The sequence below is a fragment of the Pleurodeles waltl genome, chromosome 1_2 (assembly GCF_031143425.1).
Source record: "Pleurodeles waltl isolate 20211129_DDA chromosome 1_2, aPleWal1.hap1.20221129, whole genome shotgun sequence".
Lineage (NCBI taxonomy): Eukaryota > Metazoa > Chordata > Amphibia > Caudata > Salamandridae > Pleurodeles > Pleurodeles waltl.
This window is the reverse complement of record NC_090437.1, coordinates 1,238,047,004-1,238,060,711: the sequence shown is the minus strand read 5'-3', so window position 1 is coordinate 1,238,060,711 and position 13,708 is coordinate 1,238,047,004.

Below are 13,708 nucleotides of genomic sequence, written 5' to 3'. Positions count from 1 at the left end.
CCTGCAGCGGTCTTTCAACCGCGGTATTCCATTGGCGGTACACACCACCGCGGTCAAAATACACACACCTTTACAAAACACTACCACATTGGACAATTCAAAATACACACACCTGAGACACATACACACACCACTCCCACACACCCAATTAAATATAAAATACACACCCACATCACCCACAAACCCTTACGACCACAATTGCGACTGAAGGACAGAGAGAGACAGCACAGCATAGAGTAGACCATCACACAGAGGCAAATCACAACATCACCCACACAATTTCTACGCACAAAACACCATACACCACCACACTCACCACACTCTACAACACATACACCACCCCTCACCTCATCCACACCACCCCATGGCACCCCAAAGACACCCCAGGTTCTCTGACGCAGAACTCAGGGTCATGGTGGAGGAAATAGTTTGTGTAGAGCCCCAGCTCTTCGGGGCACAGGTGCAGCACACCACCATTGCCAGGAAGATGGAGCTATGGAGCAGAATAGTGGACAGGGTCAACGCTGTGGGACAGCATCCACGAAATCGGGACGACATCAGGAAGTGATGGATCGACCTACGGGGGAAGGTGCATTCCATGGTATCAAGGCACAACATCGCGGTACAGCGGACTGCCGGCGGACCCCCACCTACTCCCCCAGAATTCACAGCATGGGAGGAGGAAGTCTTGCACATCCTGCATCCTGAGGGCCTCGCAGGAGTAGGCAGAGGAATGGACTCTGGTAAGTCAAATCTTCACTACTTCATTCCCCCCACCCCACCTGCATGCCAAATCATACCCCCACCCTCACCCCCACCCCCATCACACCAACTCCTTGCAAATGGCTCACCATCACAACCCACCCATCCCAAAACCTAGCCCTGCATGCCTCCCCAAAGCATGGACACCCATCACCAAAGCATGCCCACTGCACATACCCATCTCCCCTACAAGCCACCGTCACAAAAGCCCCCACAAGGGAATGCCAGCACTGGGGTACACGGCCACGCACCCATTACACGAAATGGCACACACAGAAGCAATTACCATACTCTTATACCCCTGCAGGACCCGAACGCCACCACACCGCCCAGGAGGGTCCAGAGATGTCCATCCCACCCCCAGAAGAGGCCCCCAGTGATGACAGCAGCTCTGTCTCCCTGGACCCAGATGACCAGCCCGGCCCATCGGGGACCTCGGGACAGTCGGTTCCCCACAGACAGCCACAGGCTACAGCAGACCTAACCCCCTCTGGGAACACCAGCACAGCTCCCACCCAGCAGGCCCATGCCTCTGTCTCCAGGACACGTCAATCAGCGGTGTGTCCACCACTACAGGGCACCCAGGTTGACCCACCACCCCAACAACAACAGGGACCTGGGGGCAGTAGTAGTGGGCACACGGTCCAGGGGACAGAGGCCCAGGGAAACAGGGAAACTGGGAGGGCTGCTGTGCGACAGGGGGGGGACAGGCCCAGGGAACCGACTCTCCAAGAGGCCCTCCCCTCCAGGTACTGCAGGAGGAACAGTACATGGGGTTCAGAGAGGAACTGAGAAACATTAGTTCCGCAATGGGGACCATCGTCGTGGCCCTTAACCAGATAGTCACCACATTGCGGGACCATGTGGCACCACAAAGGGCCCCTGTCACTAGCCTGGACCAGGAACAGCCTACCACCTCCGCCGGCGCTAGTGGACAGGAGGCCCCCACACAACGACAGGCCACCAGAACCCCACCTCCTGCAGAAGAAGAACCACCCCGCAAGCGGTACCTGAGATCTCACAAGAAGACAGAGTAGGATGCCAAGACCCCCGCCAGCAAACGATACCCCCTGATGTCATCCCACTGTCCCACATTGTCACCCTGTCCAAACTTAAACTGCCCCTGCTCCATCCTTCCACAGGCATATGGACAATGCACCTGTGAGACTGAAAACTGGACTCTGCCATGGACATTACTCCACCATCACCCATCACCGTTTTACAATCATGTCCCTAAATTTAGCACTTTAATAAAATCACTTATTGCACTTAAAAAATCTGGAGTCTGCTTGTATTTTGAACAAATGTATTAGACATAACAGTGCCAAAATGTTCAGTTACATTGTGATGACAACATACCACTGTCACACAGCTGTAGTCCATGGGCAAACAAAGCAGAGGTCACGCAGTGGGGCCCACAGCTCTGAAAACGGAAGAGAAAGTCACAACTCAGTTAACAGGAACTGGGGGGAAACACAGACAGTAGAGAGGCAGGAGACTTTAAGTAAATGTAAAATGGCGGGGTTGATTCGTACCTGTGTGCTACTGAAAATACTGTTGTATCACTGTGTCCCTGTTGTCTGTGTCGTCCCCGTCGTCTTCCTCCTCTTCACTCTCCACAGGCTCCACAGCTGCTACAACACCACCATCTGGACCATCCTCCTGCAGGAAAGGCACCTGGCATCGCAAAGCCAGGTTGTGAAGCATACAGCAGGCCACGATGATATGGCACACCTTCCTTGGTGAGTACATTAGGGATCCACCTGTCATATGCAGGCCCCTAAACCTGGCCTTCAGGAGGCCGAAGGTCCGCTCGATCACCCTCCTAGTACGCCCATGGGCCTCATTGTACATTTCCTCTGCCCTTGACCTGGGATTCCTCACTGGGGTCAGTAGCCACGACAGGTTGGGGTAACCAGAGTCACCAATTAGCCACACACGGTGTCTCTGTAGCTGTTCCATTACATAAGGGATGCTGCTATTTCGCATGATGTACGCGTCATGCACTGACCCAGGGAACTTTGCATTTACATGGGAGATGTACTGGTCAGCCAAACAGACCACCTGGACATTCATCGAATGATAACTTTTTCTGTTCCTGTACACCTGCTTACTTTCACTGGGGGGAACCAAAGCCACATGGGTCCCATCAATGGCACCAATGATGTTGTGGATATGGCCAAGGGCATAGAAATCACCCTTCACTGTAGCCAAATCGCCACCTCAGGGAAAACAATGTATCTCCCCATGTATTTCATCAGGGCAGACAACACTCTGGACAAAACCTTAGAAAACATAGGCTGAGACATCCCTGATGATATGGCCACTGTTGTTTGGAATGATCCACTTGCCAAAAAATGGAGTACTGACAGAACCTGCACCAGAGGGGGAATCCCTGTGGGTTGGCGAATGGGGGACATCAGGTCTGGCTCCAGCTGGGCACACAGTTCACAGCCTAGTGGATCGGTCAAGTCTGTATGTCAGTATGACATGTCTTTCTTCCATTGTCGACAGATCCACCAGCGGTCTGTACACGGGAACATTCCTCCATCTCCTCGCAAGTCCCAGCGGACGGTGCCTAGGAAGGACAACATGGAGCACAGAGTCAAGCAACCCACAGGTACGTAACCACAGCTTGCACAGAACACGATTCGCTATGCATTGAATGGCTTGTATGAGTGGCAATGCAAGGCCTAGGCCTGTGTGACGCAGTACAAATTAAGCCATGTGGGCCCTTGAAATGGCGGCTGCCTGACCTGTGAAGTGTGACAATGGGATGTGAGGTCAATGCGCTGGCGTGGCACACCGTGGCGGTAGGCGGTCGAAGACCGCGGCGCAAAGCAGCATTGGTTAACATTGAACCCTATTGGTCTCAGGAGCCAATGACGATGTGCGCGGCGTAGTGCAGGGGGCTTCTGTGTCTGTCCTCTCCGCCAACGGTGTCGCCAATGCATGCACTCAACATGTCATTTTTTCTCCCCCCCCCTTTTTTGTGGTCTTAGCATCATCAGGCGGAGGAGAAGTGGCATCGGAGCACGAGGGAGCTGCATCTCACATGGCCCCGGAGGGCCATGCAACCGACTCCGAGTTCACCAGTGAGACGGAGGGCGAGGGGAGCTCCACAACGGTGACCCGTGGAGACGTCAGCGACACAGACACGTCCTCGGAAGGGAGCTCCCTTGTGGTGGCGGCAACATCCGTGCCCACCGCTACAACAGGTACAGCCGCCACCCCGCGCACCAGCTCCACCCTCCAAGCAGCCCCTCAGCGTTCGCCCCGTGCCCGCTCGGCCAGGAAGGCGGGCATCTCCTTCGCCCCAGGCACCTCAGGCCCTGCCCCAGTTACCCCTGCTGCCCTCAGTGAGGAGATCATTGACCTCCTCCAGACGCTCATTGTTGGGCAGTCTACCCTTCTGAATGCCATCCAGGGTGTAGAAAGGGAGGTGCACCGGAGCAATGCATACCTGGAGGGCATTCATTCCGGTCAGGCTGCCCATCAGCGATCGTTCAACGCTCTGGCCTCAGCACTGACGGCAGCCATTGTCCCTGTCTCCTGCCTCCCCCCTCCAATTTCCTCATCCCAGTCCCACTCCCCTGTTCCTCTGCCTATCCCAGACACACCTACAGACCAGCCTGCACACACATCAACACCCAAGGGCAGCTCATCCAGACATAAGCACCACAGATCACACAAGCATTCACACATGCAACATCCACATGCAGACATGCCAACAGCCACTGCCTCCTCTGTGTCCCCCTCCTCCTCGTCTCCCTCCTCCCTCCCTGTGACGTCTCCACTCACACCTGCATGCACACCACCATCAGCCAGTACGTCCATCACCAGCACACACACCAGAAAACTCCGCACACGTGCAGTCACCACCCCCACTGCCATTTACACGTCCCCTGTGTCCTCTCCCAGTGTGTCTGTTACCCCCTCTTCCAAACCACACAAACGCAGGCAGCCACCCACCTAACAGCCATCCACCTCACGACAGCCTCCGTCACAAGCACCTGCACCCAAAGACAGCACACTTGACTCTCCTACAACCACATCCTCTTCCTCCACTCCCATACCCACTGCACCTACCCTTCCCACTGCTCCTAAAAAGTTTTTCCTCTCCAAAATTAACCTCTTTGCATCACCTGGCCCACCCCCTCCATCTCGTAAGAGTCCAAACAGCACCTCAGCCACCACAAGCCCTGCACCTACAAGGACCATAGTCCAGGGCTATTGGAGTCCACCAGCTTCTAGGGCAGCAACATCGGACAGCAGCAAGGTGACAGCCAGCCCACCCCCTGGGAAAAAAACTAAAAAAGGGAAGGGCCGGTGCGAGAGGCCAGAGACGGCAGCCCCCAAAGGCAATACCCTGGCACCGTCACCTGGCACATCCACAAAGGGAGGCAAGGGCCCCAGAGAATTGGCGAAGGAGGGCAAGGGCAGCAGGGCGGACATTTCCGGCAGCAGGCGAGCTGCCCAGGAGGGCCCCACCAGCCCCATTTCAGGTGTGAAGGAGGACACCCACGGGCCCAGGACTCCAGCACAGGAGGGCCCCGCAAGCGAAAGGTCGGATGGCGACTGAGCGGAAAACATTGGCCCGATCTGGTTCCCTGCGAACACATGTCAAGCACCGCTGAACAGGGCCCCGCCGTGACAAGCACCGCTCAACAGGGCCCCGCCGTGACAAGCACCGCTGAACTGGGCCCCACCGTGGCAAGCACCGCCGAACAGGGCCCCGCCGTGACAAGCACCGCCGAACAGGGCCCCGCCGTGACAAGCACCGCTATACAGGGCCCCGCCGTGACAAGCACCGCTGAACAGGGCCCCGCCGTGGCAGGCACCGCCGAACTTGGCTCCGCCGTGGCAAGCACCGCTCCGCTGGGCCCTTCATCTCAAGCACCGCTCCGCTGGGCCCTTCCTGTCAAACACCGCTCCGCTGGGCCCTTCCTGTCAAGCACCGCTCCGCTGGGCCTTTAATCTCAAGCACCGCTCCGCTGGGCCCTTCCTGTCAAGCACCGCTCCGCTGGGCCCTTCATCTCAAGCACCGCTCCGCTGGGCCCTTCCTGTCAAGCACCGCTCCGCTGGGCCCTTCATCTCAAGCACCGCTCCGCTGGGCCCTTCATCTCAAGCACTGCTCCGCTGGGCCCTTACTGTCAAGCACCGCTCCGCTGGGCCCTTCATCTCAAGCACCGCTCCGCTGGGCCCTTCCTGTCAAGCACCGCTCCGCTGGGCCCTTCATCTCAAGCACCGCTCCGCTGGGCCCTTCATCTCAAGCACCACTCTGCTGGGCCCTTCCTGTCAAGCACCGCTCCGCTGGGCCCTTCATCTCAAGCACAGCTCCGCTGGGCCTTTCCTGTCAAGCACCGCTCCGCTGGGCCCTTCATCTCAAGCACCGCTCCGCTGGGCCCTTCATCTCAAGCACCGCTCCGCTGGGCCCTTCATCTCAAGCACCGCTCCGCTGGGCCCTTCATCTCAAGCACTGCTCCGCTGGGCCCTTCCTGTCAAGCACTGCTCTGCTGGGCCCTTCATCTCAAGCACCGCTCCGCTGGGCCCTTCCTGTCAAGCACCGCTCCGCTGGGCCCTTCATCTCAAGCACCGCTCCGCTGGGCCCTTCATCTCAAGCACCGCTCCGCTGGGCCCTTCCTGTCAAGCACCGCTCCGCTGGGCCCTTCATCTCAAGTACCGCTCCGCTGGGCCCTTCCTGTCAAGCACCGCTCCGCTGGGCCCTTCATCTCAAGCATCGCTCTGCTGGGCCCTTCATCTCAAGCACCGCTCCGCTGGGCCCTTCCTGTCAAGCACCGCTCCGCTGGGCCCTTCATCTCAAGCACCGCTCCGCTGGGCCCTTCCTGTCAAGCACCGCTCCGCTGGGCCCTTCATCTCAAGCACCGCTCCGCTGGGCCCTTCATCTCAAGCACTGCTCCGCTGGGCCCTTACTGTCAAGCACCGCTCCGCTGGGCCCTTCATCTCAAGCACCGCTCCGCTGGGCCCATCCTGTCAAGCACCGCTCCGCTGGGCCCTTCATCTCAAGCACCGCTCCGCTGGGCCCTTCATCTCAAGCACCGCTCTGCTGGGCCCTTCCTGTCAAGCACCGCTCCGCTGGGCCCTTCATCTCAAGCACCGCTCCGCTGGGCCCTTCCTGTCAAGCACCGCTCCGCTGGGCCCTTCATCTCAAGCACCGCTCCGCTGGGCCCTTCCTGTCAAGCACCGCTCCGCTGGGCCCTTCATCTCAAGCACCGCTCCGCTGGGCCCTTCCTGTCAAGCACCGCTCTGCTGGGCCCTTCATCTCAAGCACCGCTCCGCTGGGCTCTTCATCTCAAGCACCGCTCCGCTGGGCCCTTCATCTCAAGCACCGCTCCGCTGGGCCCTTCCTGTCAAGCACCGCTCCGCTGGGCCCTTCATCTCAAGCACCGTTCCGCTGGGCCCTTCCTGTCAAGCACCGCTCCGCTGGGCCCTTCATCTCAAGCACCGCTCCGCTGGGCCCTTCATCTCAAGCACCGCTCCGCTGGGCCCTTCCTGTCAAGCACCGCTCCGCTGGGCCCTTCATCTCAAGCACAGCTCCGCTGGGCCCTTCCTGTCAAGCACCGCTCCGCTGGGCCCTTCATCTCAAGCACCGCTCCGCTGGGCCCTTCATCTCAAGCACCGCTCCGCTGGGCCCTTCATCTCAAGCACCGCTCCGCTGGGCCCTTCATCTCAAGCACAGCTCCGCTGGGCCCTTCCTGTCAAGCACCGCTCCGCTGGGCCCTTCATCTCAAGCACCGCTCCGCTGGGCCCTTCCTGTCAAGCACCGCTCCGCTGGGCCCTTCATCTCAAGCACCGCTCCGCTGGGCCCTTCCTGTCAAGCACCGCTCCGCTGGGCCCTTCATCTCATGCACCGCTCTGCTGGGCCCTTCATCTCAAGCACCGCTCCGCTGGGCCCTTCCTGTCAAGCACCGCTCCGCTGGGCCCTTCATCTCAAGCACCGCTCCGCTGGGCCCTTCATCTCAAGCACCGCTCCGCTGGGCCCTTCATCTCAAGCACCGCTCCGCTGGGCCCTTCATCTCAAGCACCGCTCCGCTGGGCCCTTCATCTCAAGCACCGATCCGCTGGGCCCTTCCTGTCAAGCACCGCTCTGCTGGGCCCTTCATCTCAAGCACCGCTCCGCTGGGCCCTTCCTGTCAAGCACCGCTCCGCTGGGCCCTTCATTTCAAGCACCGCTCCGCTGGGCCCTTCATCTCAAGCACCGCTCCGCTGGGCCCTTCCTGTCAAGCACCGCTCCGCTGGGCCCTTCATCTCAAGCACCGCTCCGCTGGGCCCTTCCTGTCAAGCACCGCTCCGCTGGGCCCTTCATCTCAAGCACCGCTCCGCTGGGCCCTTCATGTCAAGCACCGCTCCGCTGGGCCCTTCCTGTCAAGCACCGCTCCGCTGGGCCCTTCATCTCAAGCACCGCTCCGCTGGGCCCTTCCTGTCAAGCACCGCTCCGCTGGGCCCTTCATCTCAAGCACCGCTCCGCTGGGCCCTTCATCTCAAGCACCGCTCCGCTGGGCCCTTCATCTAAAGCACCGCTCCGCTGGGCCCTTCCTGTCAAGCACCGCTCCGCTGGGCCCTTCATCTCAAGCACCGCTCCGCTGGGCCCTTCCTGTCAAGCACCGCTCCGCTGGGCCCTTCATCTCAAGCACCGCTCCGCTGGGCCCTTCATCTCAAGCACCGCTCCGCTGGGCCCTTCCTGTCAAGCACCGCTCCGCTGGGCCCTTCATCTCAAGCACCGCTCCGCTGGGCCCTTCATCTCAAGCACCGCTCCGCTGGGCCCTTCCTGTCAAGCACCGCTCCGCTGGGCCCTTCATCTCATGCACCGCTCCGCTGGGCCCTTCCTGTCAAGCACCGCTCTGCTGGGCCCTTCATCTCAAGCACCGCTCCGCTGGGCCCTTCATCTCAAACACCGCTCCACTGGGCCCTTCATCTCAAGCACCGCTCCGCTGGGCCCTTCATCTCAAGCACCGCTCCGCTGGGCCCTTCCTGTCAAGCACCGCTCCGCTGGGCCCTTCATCTCAAGCACCGCTCCGCTGGGCCCTTCATCTCAAGCACCGCTCCGCTGGGCCCTTCCTGTCAAGCACCGCTCCGCTGGGCCCTTCCTGTCAAGCACCGCTCCGCTGGGCCCTTCATATCAAGCACCGCTCCGCTGGGCCCGTCCTGTCAAGCACCGCTCCGATGGGCCCTTCATCTCAAGCACCGCTCCGCTGGGCCCTTCATCTCAAGCACCGCTCCGCTGGGCCCTTCCTGTCAAGCACCGCTCCGCTGGGCCCTTCATCTCAAGCACCGCTCCGCTGGGCCCTTCCTGTCAAGCACCGCTCCGCTGGGCCCTTCCTGTCAAGCACCGCTCCGCTGGGCCCTTCATATCAAGCACCGCTCCGCTGGGCCCGTCCTGTCAAGCACCGCTCCGATGGGCCCTTCATCTCAAGCACCGCTCCGCTGGGCCCTTCATCTCAAGCACCGCTCCGCTGGGCCCTTCCTGTCAAGCACCGCTCCGCTGGGCCCTTCATCTCAAGCACCGCTCCGCTGGGCCCTTCCTGTCAGGCACCGCTCCGCTGGGCCCTTCATCTCAAGCACCGCTCCGCTGGGCCCTTCCTCTCAAGCACCGCTCCGCTGGGCCCTTCATCTCAAGCACCGCTCCGCTGGGCCCTTCATCTCAAACACCGCTCCACTGGGCCCTTCATCTCAAGCACCGCTCCGCTGGGCCCTTCCTGTCAAGCACCGCTCCGCTGGGCCCTTCATCTCAAGCACCGCTCCGCTGGGCCCTTCCTGTCAGGCACCGCTCCGCTGGGCCCTTCATCTCAAGCACCGCTCCGCTGGGCCCTTCCTGTCAAGCACCGCTCTGCTGGGCCCTTCATCTCAAGCACCGCTCCGCTGGGCCCTTCATCTCAAACACCGCTCCACTGGGCCCTTCATCTCAAGCACCGCTCCGCTGGGCCCTTCATCTCAAGCACCGCTCCGCTGGGCCCTTCCTGTCAAGCACCGCTCCGCTGGGCCCTTCATCTCAAGCACCGCTCCGCTGGGCCCTTCATCTCAAGCACCGCTCCGCTGGGCCCTTCATCTCAAGCACCGCTCCGCTGGGCCCTTCCTGTCAAGCACCGCTCCGCTGGGCCCTTCCTGTCAAGCACCGCTCCGCTGGGCCCTTCATATCAAGCACCGCTCCGCTGGGCCCGTCCTGTCAAGCACCGCTCCGATGGGCCCTTCATCTCAAGCACCGCTCCGCTGGGCCCTTCATCTCAAGCACCGCTCCGCTGGGCCCTTCCTGTCGAGCACCGCTCCGCTGGGCCCTTCCTGTCAGGCACCGCTCCGCTGGGCCCTTCATCTCAAGCACCGCTCCGCTGGGCCCTTCATCTCAAGCACCGCTCCGCTGGGCCCTTCATCTCAAGCACCGCTCCGCTGGGCCCTTCCTGTCAGGCACCGCTCCGCTGGGCCCTTCATCTCAAGCACCGCTCCGCTGGGCCCGTCCTGTCAAGCACCGCTCCGATGGGCCCTTCATCTCAAGCACCGCTCCGCTGGGCCCTTCATCTCAAGCACCGCTCCGCTGGGCCCTTCCTGTCAAGCACCGCTCCGCTGGGCCCTTCATCTCAAGCACCGCTCCGCTGGGCCCTTCCTGTCAAGCACCGCTCCGCTGGGCCCTTCCTGTCAAGCACCGCTCCGCTGGTCCCTTCATATCAAGCACCGCTCCGCTGGGCCCGTCCTGTCAAGCACCGCTCCGATGGGCCCTTCATCTCAAGCACCGCTCCGCTGGGCCCTTCCTGTCAAGCACCGCTCCGCTGGGCCCTTCATCTCAAGCACCGCTCCGCTGGGCCCTTCCTGTCAGGCACCGCTCCGCTGGGCCCTTCATCTCAAGCACCGCTCCGCTGGGCCCTTCATCTCAAGCACCGCTCCGCTGGGCCCTTCATCTCAAGCACCGCTCCGCTGGGCCCTTCCTGTCAGGCACCGCTCCGCTGGGCCCTTCATCTCAAGCACCGCTCCGCTGGGCCCTTCCTGTCAAGCACCGCTCCGCTGGGCCCTTCATCTCAAGCACCGCTCCGCTGGGCCCTTGATCTCATGCACCGCTCCGCTGGGCCCTTCCTGTCAAGCACCGCTCCGCTGGGCCCTTCATCTCAAGCACCGCTCCGCTGGGCCCTTCATCTCAAGCACCGCTCCGCTGGGCCCTTCATCTCAAGCACTGCTGGCCCATTGGCAGGGCCGGATCTGTGTCGGCCAGGGCTTCACGAAGCACTCTGGGCACCATGCCTCCTCCAGAACCAGTGGAGTCTGTAATCCACTTGATGGACTGTGTCTTTGCACTCCCGAGGATGGTACAGTGGGCAACCCACCCACTGTAGAGACTTGTGAGACTGTGGCTTTGCACTCCCCAGGATGGTACAGTGGGCATGGAGGCCCCTCGTGGTTCTGGCGTCGTGGACTGAACTGGCTGAGGTGCCCCCCTTCCCTTCCCCTGAGGTGCCTGTAGTTTTACTATCTGATGCCCCTGCAGTGTTCTCTCCAATGGAAACAGGTCTCGTGTGTAGGCTTTGCCCATGTGTTTAGGCCCATTGGCCCACGAACAATGGATGATAGCCAATATGGGCCGGACTTTTGACCTATGTATATATTGTTCATGATGTAATATATTTTATTTATATTTTCATATTTCACTTAACTTCAATTATGCTATAATATACTTCATTTTTAATCATCATTTTATTTTGTCTTTGCATTCTTCCGGGGGGGTTGGGGGGCGTCACTCTGACTTGTTGCTCTGCATTGATGTGTGTGTTGTAGTGGGTGAGGGTGGGGGTGAGTGTGTGGCGTATGTGTGTCCCCGTAATTTTTTGCCTCCCCCCTCCCCTGTGTCGTAGGTGCAGTACTCACCGTTGTCTTCTGCGCCGGCGTTCGTGCTCCTGGTAGAGGAGCAGGTAGACAATAGCTGGTAGGATGTGTAGTTCGGGTTCCATGCTGTCCAGATTCCTCGTGGGGTGTATGGAGGTGAGCGTTTTCCCGTTCGAAGTCTGTTTCCGCCGTGTTTTTATCAGCGGGGCTCCTGCCCCGGAAAAGGTGGCGGATTGGTGAGTTGTGATAGGGTGGGCGGTACATTGTCTGCCGCCTGTCTGTTGGCGGTGACCGCCGCGCTGCTTGTCTGTACCGCCGTGGCGGTCGGAGTGGTAAAGTGGCGGGCTGTGTTGGCGGTTCACGCCAGGGTCGGAATTCCATTTTTTTGGCCGCCTGGCTGTTTGCAGGTTGCCCGCCGCTTTAACACCGACCACCAGGGTTGGAATGACCCCCTTAGTCTCTTTTTTGGAGATTTTCTTCACCGGGACGAACCTGCAAATCAGGCCGGGTCACAGTTGAAGCAAGCCGGCTAGAGTTGCCGCTGCGGGTCAGTCCCTCTATGGAGCTTTTTTTCAAAAGTTCTCCAAACTTCTGGGTCTTCTCTCAGATGTTCTTTTAAGGTTCTTTTGGGGTCCGCAGCTCACCCCAAGGGTCCAGAAGCTCTGAGATGATCCTTGGGGGTGTGGACTACAACTCCCAGAATGCACCTGGCGCAAACTCCTTTTTGGCCACTGGACAGTGGTCAGCTGGTTGATTTCTTCCGGACTTGGTGCAGGGGACCCTGGTTCTCAATTTTTCACCTGTAGCAAACAGGGAGCCCCTCCTTGAACCAGTTGAAGCCAGGCAAAGTCCTTCTTGTGGTGAAGCCCAAGTGTGCAGATGGTGCAGTCCTTCAGAGTGCAGTGTCCAGGTGCAGGTCAGGGGTCCGGCAGGGCTGTCCTTCTTCTTCTTTAGTTCTTCCTGGTAGGGATCTGGTAAGGAACTGAGGTGTGGGTGCAGGTCTGCCAGTTTTATCCTTGCTCCTGGGTGAAAAACAGGGGGGTCCTGATTCTCCAATCAGGTGCAGGGTCCTTCCCCCTTTGATGACCACTTCCTGGGAAGTGTGGCAAAAATCAATCCCAGGAGGCAACATTCTTCAAAAATCCATCATGGCTGAAAAGGATTTTTGGAGGTTACATCTGGCTGAGCCCACCCACTGGTGTGGTTCAAAATCATAAACACACCCCTCTCTTGCCTTTTCCTAATCTAATCAAGGGGACACCTAGTTGTCTGGGGTTGCAGGATGTGGGGGTGTTGCTGGTTTGCTCCAAATGTCCTTCTCTGCCTTTGAAGACCAGTTTGTCAGCCCTCCCCCTTCCTGCCTCACCATCTGCTAAGGGGAGATTTCCTCCCACAGGCACATCTCTTTGTGTGAAGCCAGGCCACTTCACACCTCATCAAGGCTGCCTGGACAGGCTGTCAGAGGCTGGCCAATCAGAGCACAGCAGCAAAAACAATGCAGGGCTGAAATTGGCAACATTTCAGGTAAAGTTTAAAACTCTTTACCTGAACAAGTTATATTAAATCCAACAACTGGAAGTTGTGGGATTTATTATAACAATTAATTTGACACCAAACTCTTTGTATCTGTCACTTATGGGGACTTTTAAAATTAAAATAAAGTCTCCCCATTCTAGCCTACGAAGGCCATTCACTACAATGAGGGAAAAACAAATGTGGCTGTTTTTACCTCACCAGGGCTTATAAAACTACTTTTATAAGGTCCCTGCTTATAGTTACATGGCACCCAGCCATTGGGGCACATAGGGCACACCTTAGGGGTGACTTATATGTAAAAATAAGGTAGTTTAAGACTTTGGAACTACTTTTAATTCCAAAGTTGGATTTGCATATAACTTTAATTTAAAAGCAGCCAGCAAGGCAGGCCTGCCTTTAAAATGACACTGGGCACCTCAGCAGTACACCTATGGGTGCACTACCTATGCTGTGGTCCCTAAACCTACATGCCCTACCATATACTAGGGACTTATAGGTAGGTTGACTTAGCCAATTATAATTAGCCTAATCTGCATATTGATTTTACACAGAGCACAGGTCCTGGGACTGGTTAGCAGTACCCAGG